This window comes from Haliotis rufescens, unplaced genomic scaffold (assembly GCF_023055435.1).
Source record: "Haliotis rufescens isolate VD_foot unplaced genomic scaffold, xgHalRufe1.0.p SCAF_11, whole genome shotgun sequence".
Taxonomy (NCBI): domain Eukaryota; kingdom Metazoa; phylum Mollusca; class Gastropoda; order Lepetellida; family Haliotidae; genus Haliotis; species Haliotis rufescens.
Window position 1 is genome coordinate 21,170,368 of NW_025963791.1, and position 15,183 is coordinate 21,185,550.

Here is a 15,183-nt window from a genome sequence, read left to right on the forward strand (position 1 = left end):
TATTATTTTGTATAATGTAATATAGTTAGTCTGTCATCATGTATTATTTTGTACAATGTAATATAGTTAGTTTATCATCATGTATTATTTTGTATAATGTAACATAGTTAGTTTATCATCATGTATTATTTTGTATAATGTAATATGGTTAGTTTGTCATCATGTATTATTTTGTATAATGTAATATAGTTAGTTTATCATCATGTATTATTTTGTATAATGTAACATAGTTAGTTAATCATCATGTATTATTTTGTATAATGTAACATAGTTAGTTTATCATCATGTATTATTTTGTATAATGTAATATGGTTAGTTTGTCATCATGTATTATTTTGTATAATGTAATATAGTTAGTTTATCATCATGTATTATTTTGTATAATGTAACATAGTTACTTTGTCATCATGTATTATTTTGTATAATGTAACATAGCTAGTCTATTATCATGTATTATTTTGTACAATGTAATATAGTTAGTTTATCATCATGTATTATTTTGTATAATGTAACATAGTTAGTTAATCATCATGTATTATTTTGTATAATGTAACATAGTTAGTTTATCATCATGTATTATTTTGTATAATGTAATATGGTTAGTTTGTCATCATGTATTATTTTGTATAATGTAACATAGTTAGTTTATCATCATGTATTATTTTGTATAATGTAACATAGTTACTTTGTCATCATGCATTATTTTGTATAATGCAACATAGTTAGTTTATCATCATGTACAATGTAACATAGTTAGTTTGTCATCATGTATTATTTTGTATAATGTAGCATAGTTAGTTTGTCATCATGTATTATTTTGTATAATGTAATATAGTTAGTCTGTCATCATGTATTATTTTGTACAATGTAATATAGTTAGTTTATCATCATGTATTATTTTGTATAATGTAACATAGTTAGTTTATCATCATGTATTATTTTGTATAATGTAATATGGTTAGTTTGTCATCATGTATTATTTTGTATAATGTAATATAGTTAGTTTATCATCATGTATTATTTTGTATAATGTAACATAGTTACTTTGTCATCATGTATTATTTTGTATAATGTAACATAGCTAGTCTATTATCATGTATTATTTTGTACAATGTAATATAGTTAGTTTATCATCATGTATTATTTTGTATAATGTAACATAGTTAGTTAATCATCATGTATTATTTTGTATAATGTAACATAGTTAGTTTATCATCATGTATTATTTTGTATAATGTAATATGGTTAGTTTGTCATCATGTATTATTTTGTATAATGTAACATAGTTAGTTTATCATCATGTATTATTTTGTATAATGTAACATAGTTACTTTGTCATCATGCATTATTTTGTATAATGCAACATAGTTAGTTTATCATCATGTACAATGTAACATAGTTAGTTTGTCATCATGTATTATTTTGTATAATGTAGCATAGTTAGTTTGTCATCATGTATTATTTTGTATAATGTAATATAGTTAGTCTGTCATCATGTATTATTTTGTACAATGTAATATAGTTAGTTTATCATCATGTATTATTTTGTATAATGTAACATAGTTAGTTTATCATCATGTATTATTTTGTATAATGTAATATGGTTAGTTTGTCATCATGTATTATTTTGTATAATGTAATATAGTTAGTTTATCATCATGTATTATTTTGTATAATGTAACATAGTTACTTTGTCATCATGTATTATTTTGTATAATGTAACATAGTTAGTTTATCATCATGTATTATTTTGTATAATGTAATATGGTTAGTTTGTCATCATGTATTATTTTGTATAATGTAATATAGTTAGTTTATCATCATGTATTATTTTGTATAATGTAACATAGTTACTTTGTCATCATGTATTATTTTGTATAATGTAACATAGCTAGTCTTTTATCATGTATTATTTTGTACACTGTAATATAGTTAGTTTATCATCATGTATTATTTTGTATAATGTAATATAGTTAGTTAATCATCATGTATTATTTTGTATAATGTAACATAGTTAGTTTATCATCATGTATTATTTTGTATAATGTAATATGGTTAGTTTGACATCATGTATTATTTTGTATAATGTAACATAGTTAGTTTATCATCATGTATTATTTTGTATAATGTAACATAGTTACTTTGTCATCATGCATTATTTTGTATAATGCAACATAGTTAGTTTATCATCATGTACAATGCAACATAGTCAGTTTGTCATCATGTATTATTTTGTATAATGTAGCATAGTTAGTTTGTCATCATGTATTATTTTGTATAATGTAATATAGTTAGTCTGTCATCATGTATTATTTTGTACAATGTAATATAGTTAGTTTATCATCATGTATTATTTTGTATAATGTAACATAGTTAGTTTATCATCATGTATTATTTTGTATAATGTAATATGGTTAGTTTGTCATCATGTATTATTTTGTATAATGTAATATAGTTAGTTTATCATCATGTATTATTTTGTATAATGTAACATAGTTACTTTGTCATCATGTATTATTTTGTATAATGTAACATAGTTAGTTTATCATCATGTATTATTTTGTATAATGTAATATGGTTAGTTTGTCATCATGTATTATTTTGTATAATGTAATATAGTTAGTTTATCATCATGTATTATTTTGTATAATGTAACATAGTTACTTTGTCATCATGTATTATTTTGTATAATGTAACATAGCTAGTCTTTTATCATGTATTATTTTGTACACTGTAATATAGTTAGTTTATCATCATGTATTATTTTGTATAATGTAATATAGTTAGTTAATCATCATGTATTATTTTGTATAATGTAACATAGTTAGTTTATCATCATGTATTATTTTGTATAATGTAATATGGTTAGTTTGACATCATGTATTATTTTGTATAATGTAACATAGTTAGTTTATCATCATGTATTATTTTGTATAATGTAACATAGTTACTTTGTCATCATGCATTATTTTGTATAATGCAACATAGTTAGTTTATCATCATGTACAATGTAACATAGTTAGTTTGTCATCATGTATTATTTTGTATAATGTAGCATAGTTAGTTTGTCATCATGTATTATTTTGTATAATGTAATATAGTTAGTCTGTCATCATGTATTATTTTGTACAATGTAATATAGTTAGTTTATCATCATGTATTATTTTGTATAATGTAACATAGTTAGTTTATCATCATGTATTATTTTGTATAATGTAATATGGTTAGTTTGTCATCATGTATTATTTTGTATAATGTAATATAGTTAGTTTATCATCATGTATTATTTTGTATAATGTAACATAGTTAGTTAATCATCATGTATTATTTTGTATAATGTAACATAGTTAGTTTATCATCATGTATTATTTTGTATAATGTAATATGGTTAGTTTGTCATCATGTATTATTTTGTATAATGTAACATAGTTAGTTTATCATCATGTATTATTTTGTATAATGTAACATAGTTACTTTGTCATCATGCATTATTTTGTATAATGCAACATAGTTAGTTTATCATCATGTACAATGTAACATAGTTAGTTTGTCATCATGTATTATTTTGTATAATGTAGCATAGTTAGTTTGTCATCATGTATTATTTTGTATAATGTAATATAGTTAGTTTATCATCATGTATTATTTTGTACAATGTAATATAGTTAGTTTATCATCATGTATTATTTTGTATAATGTAACATAGTTAGTTTATCATCATGTATTATTTTGTATAATGTAATATGGTTAGTTTGTCATCATGTATTATTTTGTATAATGTAATATAGTTAGTTTATCATCATGTATTATTTTGTATAATGTAACATAGTTACTTTGTCATCATGTATTATTTTGTATAATGTAACATAGTTAGTTTATCATCATGTATTATTTTGTATAATGTAATATGGTTAGTTTGTCATCATGTATTATTTTGTATAATGTAATATAGTTAGTTTATCATCATGTATTATTTTGTATAATGTAACATAGTTACTTTGTCATCATGTATTATTTTGTATAATGTAACATAGCTAGTCTTTTATCATGTATTATTTTGTACACTGTAATATAGTTAGTTTATCATCATGTATTATTTTGTATAATGTAACATAGTTAGTTAATCATCATGTATTATTTTGTATAATGTAACATAGTTAGTTTATCATCATGTATTATTTTGTATAATGTAATATGGTTAGTTTGACATCATGTATTATTTTGTATAATGTAACATAGTTAGTTTATCATCATGTATTATTTTGTATAATGTAACATAGTTACTTTGTCATCATGCATTATTTTGTATAATGCAACATAGTTAGTTTATCATCATGTACAATGTAACATAGTTAGTTTGTCATCATGTATTATTTTGTATAATGTAGCATAGTTAGTTTGTCATCATGTATTATTTTGTATAATGTAATATAGTTAGTCTGTCATCATGTATTATTTTGTACAATGTAATATAGTTAGTTTATCATCATGTATTATTTTGTATAATGTAACATAGTTAGTTTATCATCATGTATTATTTTGTATAATGTAATATGGTTAGTTTGTCATCATGTATTATTTTGTATAATGTAATATAGTTAGTTTATCATCATGTATTATTTTGTATAATGTAACATAGTTAGTTAATCATCATGTATTATTTTGTATAATGTAACATAGTTAGTTTATCATCATGTATTATTTTGTATAATGTAATATGGTTAGTTTGTCATCATGTATTATTTTGTATAATGTAACATAGTTAGTTTATCATCATGTATTATTTTGTATAATGTAACATAGTTACTTTGTCATCATGTATTATTTTGTATAATGTAACATAGCTAGTCTATTATCATGTATTATTTTGTACACTGTAATATAGTTAGTTTATCATCATGTATTATTTTGTGTAATGTAACATAGTTAGTTTATCATCATGTATTATTTTGTATAATGTAACATAGTTAGTTGATCATCATGTATTTTTTTGTATAATGTAACATAGTTACTTTGTCATCATGTATTATTTTGTATAATGTAACATAGTTAGTCTATTATCATATATTATTTTGTACAATGTAGCATAGTTAGTTTGTCATAATTTATTATTTTGTATAATGTAATATAGTTAGTTTGTCATCATGTATTATTTTGTACAATGTAATACAGTTAGTTTATCATCATGTATTATTTTGTATGTTGTAACATAGTTAGTTTATCATCATGTATTATTTTGTTTAATGTAATATAGTTAGTTTATCATCATGTATTATTTTGTACAATGTAATACAGTTAGTTTATCATCATGTATTATTTTGTATAATGTAACATAGTTAGTTTGTCATAATTTATTATTTTGTATAATGTAATATAGTTAGTTTGTCATCATGTATTATTTTTTATAATGTAACATAGTTACTTTGTCATCATGTATTATTTTGTATAATGTAACATAGTTAGTCTATTATCATGTATTATTTTGTACAATGTAATACAGTTAGTTTATCATCATGTATTATTTTGTATGTTGTAACATAGTTAGTTTATCATCATGTATTATTTTGTTTAATGTGATATAGTTAGTTTGTCATCATGTATTATTTTGTATAATGTAACATAGTTAGTTTATCATCATGTATTATTTTGTATGATGTAACATAGTTAGTTTATCATCATGTATTATTTTGTTTAATGCATTATAGTTAGTTTATCATCATGTATTATTTTGTATAATGTAACATAGTTAGTTTATCATCATGTATTATTTTGAATAATGTAATATAGTTAGTTTGTCATCATGTATTATTTTGTGTAATGTATCATAGTTAGTTTATCATCATGTATTATTTTGTATAATGTAACATAGTTTATCATCATGTATTATTTTGTATGATGTAACATAGTTTATCGTCATGTATTATTGTGTATAATACATTCATGAATATAACTTGTACTGGAGAAGTATTAACATAAGCCTTCTTGGCTTGTTTACCGATCCAGATTCATTGAATAAAATATGTTAAAATCACCCCAGTTATAAAACCATTGTATATGTTTACCCTATTCGCAAACACCGCTGTCATCGATTTTCAGTGAACCATTCATATATTTTCATCACTATTTTGCCTTAAATTACGTCCCCTGGAAGCTGTTTCGGCAGATATTCGAGATTTGAGTATTATCTGGCGTTGACGTGTGGAATGTACACTCGTGCTGGGAAATATACAGGTACACGTTTGTCTTGAGTACTGTGTATACTCGGTGCAGGGTTTGTTATTACTATGAATAAATACATGAAGTAGTCTTCACATCATCAACGAACATTGTCATGATACAAGGGCAAGCTGCTCATTAGCGCTTCCAGATTGCAAGGAGTGCATAGTTATAGCAGAGTTTAGAAGGGTTAGGATCTATGTCTGTGTCTGTTTACAAGTAGTGAGTGCATTTACATCTCTTTATCAAAAACATTCCCTGTATAAAACTTCTTACATAAGCGTGTACATCATATTGACTCTCACAGAGTGCAACACACGTGATTATATTACATTATATTATATTGTTTTGCCTACCGTACTACGAATATCAACTCTTTTAAATATTCACATTCCGATATATAAAAATGTCAACAGTATTCATCCCACATGATAGAGATCACAAATCTCAAGTTGACGTGTTTTGTAAAAATACTATACAAATCATTAGTAAAGCGTAATTCGATCGCGAAAACGACAAAAACACAAAAGCAAATCCTTCTTTGAAAACCACGAGACGTTTAACTGTAATAACAACAATTATTTCGCTTCAGGCGTGTTTCTTTATACAATGAATCAACATTGGAAAATAAAGTTCTGGGATTAACACGAATGACGCCAGCTTGTATAGTATGTCTATTGTAGATCAATCAGTAAATTGCAGCTAGTTAGATGTTTATGTAAGGCTAATTTCCGAAGCGGCTGTTGTATGTATTATATGTTAGACTGTGTGACAAACTGGTGCTCAAGGTGGCGACTCCTCGTGAATACGAAAAAAACTAAAATTGTCCATTACCGTCCAGTATCAGTCATTAATTAAATCACATTTTGCCTTCGCAATTAATGGTGACGCTATCGACTATTGTAATGCTCACATGTATCTTGGATATGGCTGCATGAAAATCTCGATCTCACCTTTACAGCGAGTGAAATAGCCAAGTCCGCTAATAGAGCGCTCAGTATTTTAATCTGCAAATTTAAGGCCGCCGGTGGAATGGCACATGACGTTTTTAACACCCTTTACAACAACTTAGTTCAACCAACCCTCACTTACGGTGCAGCAATATCGGGAAGTACGGAGTTTTCTTGTGTTAACGCAGTGCAAAATAAAGCTTGTCGTTTCTTTCTCGCCGTTGGCCGGAAAATGCCAAATCCGTCCGGGGTGAAATGGGTTGGACTTCACCATCCACCAAACATAAAATCGAAACTGTTAGGTTTTGGCGTAAGCTTCAATCTATAGGTGACAACAGATTAGTTTCCGCCATTCACAGATGGTCACGTAACTTCCGCAAATCTTTAAGTAACAGAATTCTCGGTGTGCTCACATGATTTCATTTTTCATTTACCGATGTCAATAATATTAGTGATTGTGAATTTTTGTGCGTAAAAGGTTGGCTCATTGCCTTAGATCATCGTGATTAGTTAGCTGGATTGTGGGACGATAGAAATAACACAAACGGCAACAAACTGAGTGAATGTGTTACTAGAATTTCAAGACCATGCCCCAGCCCGGGCTAGGTTAAAACAAGAATTGCAGTTAGATCCGCTATCTATAATAAATCTCCTAAAGCCAAGAGATGCAATAGCGAAGGCCAAACTAACTCTATTTCTGAGATATGGACAGCTGCTCGAACGTATATAAACAGAGCAGCCAAGGATAAAAATGAAATCATATCAATATATGAAAATAGAAATCATATCAATGCAAAAACATAAATTATGTGAACACCGAACTCACAATAGATATGTGAACCCTTCTCACACACAGGAGTCCCAAAGAGGGACAGGTCAGCCGAAATTGCCTAGGCAGAAGGCGACCTCTTAAACACCTTATGCAACAACAACAACACAAACTGAGGACGTACCGCCTACTCAAACACGTACTCAGCGCGGAAACATACGTTACTAAAATTTTCAATAGATCACAGCGTTCTGTGTTAAGTAAATTACGATGTGGAACCTTACCTTTAGAAGTAAAGACCGGACGGTACTCGAGTCCCGTTACGCCCCTTGCGAACCGTATTTGCAAACCATGTAACAATCGCGCAGTCGAGGATGAGGTTCACTTTCTCTTAGATTGCCCCTTCTACTCCGATTTGTGGCATAATCATTTTAACAAAATATATACGACTGACCCGACGTTTCTGGGAAAATCCTCATTACAAAAGGTTATCCACCTGCTGAATTATGACAATAGCATCACATCCCTAGCTGCCATGGTGTCGCAAATGTTCCACCGACGAAGGTCGACACTTGCTTATATATAATTATGCACGTTACTAAACTATCTATTAACAATTTCACACCCTTTCAGCATACATGATAGATAATTGTCATTGTTACCTTTATATATTTTAAACCAATATCTGAAACTATATTTTAACAGACATTTATTGAATTGTAGTGTCTCATAGGCCAAATCTGTCCGGACACATTTATATGTGTGTGACACTTTTAATAAAATATCTCTCATCATCTCTCATGTATTTTCTGTTTGTCTCTGTAATATTTTTAGTTTTGTTATTTTATTCAGTTGTTTATGTTGATTAAGTCTCTGATAACCCTCAGATGGCCTGTATATGTTATTGTTCAAATATGTATCTATTTTTATATATGTATAGGTGAGATAAACAATATTCTCACTCTCTCTGTATTTCCCCAGAATTCTCCGAACGTTCCACCTGTGTTAAAAGCATCGTTTTGAAAATGATATAACATTTGGATCTTCTAAAAGAAGTGTGAGGATAAAAGCGAGAAAACCTTTCCATATTCATAAGAAGAACGAATTTATTTGACTTCATTTATCAGAAGCTCTTCGCTTTCCTCCGACAATTTCTTTCCTTCAGAATCGACAAGGTACCGCGTTATTTCATTATACTCTTCACTCATTTGTATCTAGCAAATGAAGGCCAAAAAAGAAGACAATTTATACTTGACAGAAAAACAAATTCTGAAAAAAGCCAAAACGATGAACAGACTAAACTCCTTGTGACGACAGCCACCACTCATAGCGACATTTGTTTTGTTAGTATGGAGACCCTTAAAAAAATATATCCAATACAGTCAATGTAAGTCTATAATATTTGGCAAGTCTAGATAACTGCAATATCTGGAATGAAGTACATGTAAGTCTCTAGCTCATTTATATTATATTTTATCACTATAATTCAATAACTGTTTTTTCTGTAAAATATGTTCATTTCAGACACTAGATGTAAGTCTAGGAAAACAACATCTGTATTGTTTGTCACAACTTTCTATGACTACGCTTTTGTTGTGACTCATTCTATAGTATATATAGATTCATGTCTCATACCTTATCATTGCAAATATTTGTCTGTCTGGGTTTCTAGATTCAATGTGATCATTCTGTCGCTCGGAGGATGAAGAAAATGGGAGAAGGACAAAGGTGGGAGGAAGGGGACGCAAAAAGACGTGTTTCCATCTACGTCATAATAACACATCTATTAATGATCGCACAAATAACGCGACAAACATTTTGCAGTTTGGTGTGAATGATAAAGTTCTTTATTCAAGACCATAATATCTCGGAAGGAAACACTTTCCGGAAAACAAATTCTTTCCAGTTTACGTATGGTACATATGTGATTGCGTTCAATCAGATTAGACCGACGTATGACGCGTGGAGCGTTATGGCAATAACAAGTTTGACAGAAATCGTATCTGAAAATACTCTGAAAGATCGGGTTTATAAAACTGGAGGGCGGGCGTTGAACGGAGTTCAAAAGACAATTACTATAAATACGGTCATTTGGAAAATTGTTTTCCTACCTAAACATAATTAAAACCCTATGTTGAAATTCCGAAGCATCATTTACCCATAGAAGTTGACCTCTGGTTGGGCATAGACCGACAGCGACGGACATACAAACTCGGCACATCGCAAGCTATAGCTGATGAATTTCATTACCTATTTAGATATGAAGCATTCAATGCATATAGAACCTCTCCCATAGCCGAATACACACATGATTCTAACATCACTAACTTCAAGTACCTCCTTCCTTCCAAAAAAGTAAACGATCTGGTTCATATTTCTATTTCACCTGAAAGTTGGGTTCGGTAAACAAAACAGCGCTTACTTGAATACCTCTTCCTACATAGAAATCAGGTAACAAAGATAACCAAGGTGTATACATACATATTATGTACACAGTGGTCAGTTATTTACACTAGTGTGTTGCCGTGTACATTATATTGATTGTTTTATGATCTGTTATTGCCGTCGTTCTAAATAGTAAATAACCGTATGTGTGCTTTATCACAAATAATTACGTTTGTGTAATGATCAATGAACGACTTGTACGTGATATGCAAATGTGTATTGCTATATTTGGTAACCTCCCAGTGTGGCCACCGGGTTACAGGCCGGCAAAGCCACATTTCGAAAATAGATAGCCCAAATTGATGTGGCTCTCGCGGCAATGGTTATGGTTGCGTGAGTGTATAATGTGGCTCTCGCGGCTATGCTGTCAACACATGCTTTGTGATTCTAACAGGTTACCGTATATAACAAAACAAGTCTTGTTTTCTCATTTTTTATTCAACAAGGATAACATATTCATCAAAACTTTACATTGTTGAATATGAATAGCATATGAATATCATGATGGATTTAATGTCATTATTGGAGATGAAGGAGGTCGCCCACGTGGTCAGCATATTCCATCTCACTCAGGTGTTGGTTTAGGAGCTGGATCTTGAGGGACGCAATACGTGCATCGATTGCCTTGTACTTCTTTCTTCTTGAAGGTTCTGACCACTGGTGAGAGAGTCTCAGGACTGCAACTTCTTTGAGTGACTGCTCTCGCTGAAATAGCTTCACTACCTCGTAGATGTTCGGGTGGCACTTCTTGGCAAGTTTCTTTATCTTGTTGTGCCACCCTTCCAGGTGATTATTGGTACGGTGGCCTTGGTTTTCGAAATGGTTCCAAATCTCTGGCATGAAGGCCCCTCCTTGAACCCAACTGGTTGTCACGTAGTCCATGAAGGCAGTCACTTTAGGGCAAGCAGGAGAGCAGCAGCTCTTCTCACCAGCTTCTTCACCTCCTCATCTTCCATATAGTCCATCACCAGACCTTCTTTCTGCACCCTCCTCCAGATACATTGGGTGAAGTGAAAGAAACACCCTCTAACTAATGTCCCAGGAAATGTTCAATGTTCTTGTCTGTAGTGAAGATGAGGATGTATTTTTGTGGGACACGCATTTAAAGGTATCGGTAATCGGATTAATTAATTACCCGCTAGAATAGGTGAAATGCTCTCAGCTGAAAATGTGGCTCTACCGGCAATAGCCATTTCTGAAATGTGGCTCTCCCGGCTAGACACCGGCCACCGACCTGCCCACGCCTCACAGTACACAGTGTTCACACTGGGACAAATGATCGGAATTAATGAAGTAATTGAGTAAGGAGGGATAAGTCATGAATTATGTACTGATAAAGAAAATTCTGTCCTGACCAGAGATGTTCTTAAAGCATGTTTATGTTTTACGGTTTGTAGAATCTACTCTGCACATGTGAGCAGAAAATTAAGGAATTTAAGATTTGGATGTTTATAATTAAGATAAAGAGTTTTTAGCAGGAAATTATTCTGTTATAAATATCACCTTTCATGACCACTGGTCACATTTCACTATGGATGCTAGAGGTGACGTTGTAGCCAGTAAACATCACGGGTTAGACATCTTGCTTGATGGATTTGGATACAACAAAGGGAGGATAACAAGAATAGCATAGTGCAATGCGCTATAGGAAACCTAATTACTCTGCTAGTATCACCACAACATCTTCATTTTACTATTTGGTTTGAAAATATTTTTATTTCAAAAGAAATCTGGCTTGGTAAACAAGCAAAACTTGCATTTTACTATTTCCACTGTGACCACTCATCGTTAATTGGGATCTTTAACTAAAAAAAAACAAAAAAAAACAGAGTATTCATATTATATTATATTTACCGTTTGCATTGAAAAAGTGTTGTATGTTTATTGTTTATTGTTTGTGCATATTGATTTAGTATTGCTTGTTCTGTGATCATGCTTTCTACTTCAATATTTTCTTGAAATTTAGAAGTCTACTCTTGTACTGCCGTGGGTGGTCTTTCGAGAATACAATGTGTGAGTGGAGTACAGCACACTTGTCACCAAGAGGCAATGCACTATTTATTTTCACTGGTTTGTGGGGTTTCCGCCTGGGCAAGGGGTCACTTTATCTGCCAAGATGTTTTACTTAACTTCAAAACGTATTTCGTCAAATCACTCAATGATATTACCTTTGTAAACAGACATGTATTCTAAATGGTACAGTTTATTTGATTTTATTTAGAATTTAAATCCTTAATTAATCGTTCTGATACAATTATTAATAAGTTAGACTTAAAATACGGTCATAGATCATGCCAAATTGTCCACTGTCGCCTAAGACTCGGCAGCAGTGATTTAAATGCTGATAAGTTAAGACGACATGTATCAGACATACCAGACTGCACTTGTGGATATCATTTTGAAGATGCAATTCACTTTTTCTATACCTGACAAAAATACGAGGATATCAGAAACACTATGTATTTCTACACATATCGGTTTGTTTTAAAAACGATATTAAATGGCAGTAGTTCATACATCAGTTCTAAAAACATGGCTATTCTTCAATCAGTTCACGATTTCATTGTGAAAAGAAAAGATTTGAGTAGCTTAATTTTATGCATGTAGTAATGGAAAACTGCATGATCTTATTTCACAGACACCACTTGCTTCAATGTATTGGCTTCATGTATTTCATTTGTGCATTTTGTATGTTTATGTTTAGCATATATGTAACCAGCTGTTGTTAGGTTATTGCCGGAAGAGCTATTTACATAAGCAAGTTTTGCTTGGTTACCGATCCGGAGTTTCTTTTGACATAAAAATATGTTTAAACCATATAGTTTAAGTATAATCCGTTTTGTATCCTATGTATATGAACTGTATAGTAATTCACGCTTAGGTACCTCCGACAGTGGTTGATTCTGAGAATAAACAGAATACAGATCTAATTTAAACAACGCTTAACATTCTTCACTCGTTTCCTGATTAGCACGTTCGCTATTTACATATGGAGATTATAATATATATATTACGTAAATATTTTACGTTCATAACATCAAGTTTGTCTCGAACTTCAAATCATAGTTACGTGTTTAAAAAACAGTTTGTGTATTTTCTTACACAAACAGTTGTGACAACAATTTGACTGTTTACTCACCTAACTACTTTAATTCGTGTCAATTAACAGTCAACAATAGCGGGACATAGCAACGCCCACCCAAGCGTATTATCGAGGAGCATTGAAAGAAATAAAACAGTCACGAGCTGGCAATCACATAGTAGTATTGCCGTTGCTCCCACAAAGGTAGTTGATTTCAAGATCTGAAGATCTTAGAGGTATTAGCTATAGTCTGTTCTAGATAACTAAACACATAAATACTGGTGGGTCATTTATTGCACATCGACCATATATTTCACTTTCACATGTAGACAATTAACTTACATATTTCGCATGCAGACAATTAACTTACATATTTCGCATGCAGACATTAACTTACATATTTCATTTTCACATCCAGACATTCACTTACATATTTCACATTCACATCCAGACATTCACTTACATATTTCACATTCACATACAGACATTCATTTGCATATTTCACTTTTACATACAGACAATTACTTACATATTTCACATTCACATACAGACATTCATTTGCATATTTCACTTTTACATACAGACAATCACTTACATATTTCACTTTCACATATAGACATTCATTTGCATATTTCACATTCACATATAGACATTCATTTGCATATTTCACATTCACATATAGACATTCAATTGCATATTTCACATTCACATATAGACATTCATTTGCATATTTCACATTCACATATAGACATTCATTTGCATATTTCACATTCACATATAGACATTCAATTGCATATTTCACTATTACTTTTGTTACAAACGACTTGTTAGACACACACAAGCTGTAACTTTCTATTTATGTTCACTTTGTATTTGTATTTGATGTAATATGTACAAACATATTATTTAAATAATGTCTATATCGATGACGTCACATCCTTCATTTCAATATGTAATATATGGTGTATAGGAGCGGTGTTAACATAAGCTGTAAAGCTTGTTCACCAATCCCAACTCATTTCAATGAATACAAATATGTTTAAACCAATTGCATATTTTACTTTCACATACAGACATTCATTTGCATATTTCACTTTCACATAAAGACATTCACTTACATATTTCAGTTTCACATACAGACATTCATTTAATATTTCAGTTTCACATACAGACATTAACTTAGATGTTTCACTTTCATGTACCTCTGACGGTGGTTGTTTCTGAGAATACAGATCTAATTTAAACAACGCATTATATTCTTCACTCATTTCCTGATGAGCATGTACTCTATTTAAATACGGAAATTATAATCAATGTATATTATATATATTACGTTCATAACATCAAGTATCTCATAACCTTAACTCATAGTTACGGACAAACCGACCGACAGATATTATATTTATGTCTCACTGAGTGCGCAGCCACATTTACAACAAGAATCAAGGTATTTAAAAAAATGGAATTATGAGAGAATAAAACAATTTAAAAGACATGTATACAAGATAAAATATAAAGTGTAATACTTAAGATATACACAAGGTTTCGACGACGGATAAGTATAAAATAGGCGGTTTTGGCGACATGTTTAACAATATCAACGGTCGAGAAAAACAAGCATAATTGATCTACATCATTCAGATGATCAAAATCTTCTTTAACATCTCGAACAATATTTTCGAGAGAATTGCGGAGAGCATCATACACGGGGTATTTAAAAA